At 45.4% G+C, this 4615-nt stretch overlaps 1 pseudogene; it reads right to left on the reverse strand.

The window, feature by feature from the left end:
• Positions 1-3486: 3486 nt before the first annotated feature.
• On the reverse strand, positions 3487-4303 carry LOC101613298 (annotated as a pseudogene).
• Positions 4304-4615: the final 312 nt, after the last annotated feature.

The raw sequence follows: 4615 nt of genomic DNA on the forward strand, positions 1-4615 counted from the left end.
TTCATTGTTCAAGTTCAGCAAGTCAGCTAGAGCTGATTAACACATACTGGAGCATGTGCACAGGCTGTCTGGAAATACTGTACCATTTTATAGCGACTGGAGCCTTTCAGGGTCCCTAGAATCCCTACAGCCAGCACCATGTGGATTCCCAGTTACTATAGTTTGGGTCTGGAATTTTCCCTAAAGGCCTATGTGTTGAAGGTCTATGTGCTTGGCACTACTAGGAGGCAATAGAGACTTTCAGAGATGAGGCTTGGTGGAAGGGAGCATGCCTTTGAGGAGGCTGGTGGGACTCTGGTCTCTTACTCTCTGACATTTGCTTCCTGGTCATGAGGGAAATAATTCTGGTCCACCACGTACTTCTGCCATAGAGTGCCAACATGGGCCCAAAGCAACAGAGCCAACAAATCCCATATTGGAACCTCTAAAAATGGCCAAAATAAAATTCTGCCTTTATAAGTTGATTATCTGAGGTATTTGTCACAGTAACAGAAAGCTGGCTAACACACTGCAGAAAGCTATAGTAATAATAATAGTGAACACTTGTGTCTTGTGTAGTATGTGTGGTTTGTTATATGTGGTGCATGCACATGTATGTACAGATGTGTGCACATGTGTGCAGAGGCTGGAGAAGGACTTTGGATACCCTTCTCTATGACTCATCACCATGCTTCCTTGAGACAGGGTGCTCTTTCTCAGCTCAGAGTTGCTAATTTTCAGTTAGCATGCCCCAGAGATTCTCTAGTCTCTACCTCTGTGGACTGGAGTTATGGCAAGTAGGGCCAGGCCACGCTTTCTATGCAGGTCAGTTGCTCTTGAGCAGTGCTGGACTTTCCCAGGCCCTCATGCCTAGGTGGTAAGTTGATTCAGTGCCTCAGTCTAACCAGAAAAATTCTCAATGTCTGTACCCAATATTGTGTCAAACGTGCTGCTGGTTCAGTTTTGATCAAATACGAGTTCTTTATGTCCCGTCCCCTTGTCACCTTTGAGGATGAACCCCTTACAGACATCTATCCCTGTAGATGGCATTCTAATCAGGATTTAAGAAAGAAATGATGCAGAAAGGGTCTGTGTCTTAAAAAGTATTTGAGAAACACAAAGGAAAGGGGTTAACCATGACCCCTTTTCCATTTCCATTCCCCTCTCTATGGAGGTTCCCCATGGCCTCATGTGCTGGTGATTAAGCCTCACACTTAATCCCCAGCTGGTGGAGCTTTGGGGAGGTGAACCTTGGGATTTCATAGTCCAGCCCCACCTCCCAGTTCTGGTTCACTCCCCCTTGCTGTTTCCTCCGCTGGCGTTATGTGATGCCAGCTGTCTGTTCCTGCTACCCTTTCCCCATACGATGAAGCTTCCCCTGAAAACCAGAATCCAAATAAACCCCTTCCTCTGCAAGCTACTTCTGGTTGGTGTCATGTCCCAGCAATAAGAAGGTAACTGTTGGCTGAACAGAGTGGCATCAGGGACCCTGACAGGAAAGAGGGTCTCAGAGTAAGTATCATAGGTCCTATGGTGCCAGGCAGTTGTGGGTGGCCTGACTGCTTTACACCTGCTGCCCTCCTCAGCAGAGTCAGCTGGGACATATCTGCTCACATCCTCTGGCAGGAGCCAGCTGAAGCAGAGTGGGTGCCATGAATGAAGTTTCCTGAAACCCAAATGCTTCCTTCTTTCCCTCTTCATGATGGTCTTCCTCCCCCCTTTACTCTCTCAGTGCAACAAGGGCCCTTAAATCAAAATCAAGTGCCATCTTTTGTGGCTTCCTATCACTGAAGGACATTAGCTCTGGCTCCTATCCTGGAAGTTGGCCTCTTCCTAGAGCCCTGGGTTAACACAGGTACTGTTCTCACTCTGCGAGGCAGAAAGCACCTGGATTCTGGGGTGAGCTCCAGTATCCCCACATGGCCACAATACATAGCAAGGGCCACATAATGAAGACATGGAGGCTCCTGGCATTAAGTGACAGCACCTGAGGGATATAAGACTATTAAAAGAGAGATTCTTAAACCAGGTTCAGTAGAAAGACACTGAAATAGGTTTCTTTCTGAGGAAATGTTTATTAAAGTGTGTGGGGGGGGAGTTAGTACTCCATGGAAGAACATAGAGGGGTTCCAAAGCCCAGGGTGGGGGTGTGCCTTGGGTGCAGACTACTTGAGAGAAATCATGCAGGTAATCGTCAGGAGTGGGAGATAAGATAGGCCTCCGGTCCTGCAAGGACTATAAAGGGGAGGAGCTGTTCTGCTGACCCCTCCTACCACTATGTTCAAGGTGAAGAGGGGGATCAGGAATGCACTAGACAAGGAGTAAATTCATAATTCAATGCCTTGGCCCAGGCTGCATCTGGCCTCTGAAAGCAGTTGCATCTGGGTTCTAACAAGAAGGAGGGGAAAAGAAGGGAGAGGGAAGAAGGGAGGAGATCCTGCTGGTCTACAGCCCTCCTAGCCCCCAGCAAGACAGTACATCTCCCATCTGAACCCCAGAACAAACCCAGAACCCTCTCACCCAGGGCCTCCCCAGGTTGAGTGTGGTCAGTCACCTGCAGCGTGCATGGAAAGCCCAGTTGGCAGGCCCTGCCTCCAGAGTGTTCAATTCAGAGATTCGTGGGCAGGCCCAAGGGACTTTCTTCTAAGACCCTAGGAACACCTTGCTGTTGTTCCCAGGACCACACATGCTTCAGCCCCTAAGTTACTTGAAGGGCCTGTTTTGGCCCCACACTGTCAAAGAACATCCCACCACCCTTCTAAACCCACCCTCATCCACATTCCCCACACCTGTCTCCCTGGATTTCTACAGAGCAGACCCAGTTCCTTCCCCCTGCATTCAGGTAGGGCTGAAGCCAGTGAGATCTGAGCACTTCCTTCCAGTAGGTGGATGCATTCAGCTCTTGTTGTCATTTGTTTTTGCAGAGGAAATGTTCCTGTTTCTTCAAAATAAAGAGTTGCCTATCACAACCTTATATGGCTTGCATTACATGCTGACCATCCAAACCCTTTATGAGCTTTGAGCATGTATAGTAAAACATCCATAAGATCTGCCACTTTAATCACTTGAAAGACTAATTCTGAGGTATTAAAAACATTCACAATGTGCAATATACTACCCCCTTTACCTAGCTCCAAAACATTCTCAACAATCTAAAGAAAAACTCATTTTCTCATGAAATAGTTTCTCCAGAGCCACTGACAACCCACTTCTACTTTATATATATACATATATATATATATGTATATATATATATATATATATATATATATATATATATACACACACACACACACACACACACACACACACACACACACACACAAATACCTTTATTTTTGCCTTTAATGATACATACTAGTACACTTGGTAAGTTAGGGTTACTGCCCAAGTCCAGTAGAGACAAGGTTATAAAAGACCTGTAAGAAATATTCACATAGAAGGCACAATAGGGTTAATGTCCTTTCTTAAAGCACAAACACATTACAAACAAAGGAGAGTTGATAGTGTTTTAAGGCTCAAGAGCCTATCGCAGTACTGAGGTATTATAATTGACAAGAGGAGTCTTGCAGGCTTCTTTTCCATCAATCCTCACTGAATTCTCATTCGTTTCTCAGGGGGACCTTTAGTGCTCACAGTCTGTTGGACATTCTTTGTGGTCTCTTTCTCCTCAGATTTCACAGTTTCTGGTACAGGCTCTGCTTCTTTTTTTTGTCTGATTCACTGGAACAGGCTTTTCTCCAGACTTTTGTGGCACAAATTTGGGTGGCAATTTTTGTCTAAGGTCTACAAGTAAAGCATCCACACACTGTCTCTGGAAAATAGAACTTGGTTCTTCTTTCCTTTTGGGTTTAGGTTTGGCTTTATCTTGCTCTTTGAAGTGCCACCAATATCCATTGGAAGGATGGTATCGACAGTACGACATAGCTTCCTGAAAAGCTGATTGAATGCCATGTACTGCAGTAAGCACCCTGGAGTTTATAACTGATCCCAAGTCTGCTGCCTGATTGATCATGCCAGCAGTGATATAGTAATCAGCCAGTGGGATAACTTGAGCAGGGGACTGCCATTGTTGCTTTCAAATGATGAAAAGAATGGGCTCTTGAGCATGCAAAAGGATGTATTCAATTCCAAGCATCTGATTCAAGTGTTCTAATGTTAGCCTCTGCATTTTGACCACTTCATTATTACATGTACTGTCATAAAAGAGATTGCTTCTTTCTGAAAAGTAATCCAGGACAATACCACTGTTCAAAATAGGGCTCCAAGAGCTGTCAATCCAAGAGATTCCCAGCAGATTATCTCAGATATCCACTGCTGCCATAACTCCAGAAGCCACTTCTACTTTTTATCTCTATGGATTTAATATATACTGAACATGTCATAAAAAAGGAGCCATACAGAGACTTCCAGTTAAGATGGTGGCATCGGAACCACGCCAAAGCAGCGTAGGGGAGAAAAAGCCAAAGAAAACCCAGCAAAATACACAGTTTTACTAAAAAGTGAGGTGTATGAGAAATTTAAATGGCAGCAGAGAAGCAGGAGAGTTGCAGAGCATCCAGAGCCCACACAGGCAGGCCAAACACACAGCAGCAGCAGCGCTCTGGCTCCAGCAGCAGAAGCGGCAGTGGAAGCC

The sequence above is a fragment of the Jaculus jaculus genome, chromosome 4 (genome assembly GCF_020740685.1).
Source record: "Jaculus jaculus isolate mJacJac1 chromosome 4, mJacJac1.mat.Y.cur, whole genome shotgun sequence".
Classification (NCBI taxonomy): domain Eukaryota; kingdom Metazoa; phylum Chordata; class Mammalia; order Rodentia; family Dipodidae; genus Jaculus; species Jaculus jaculus.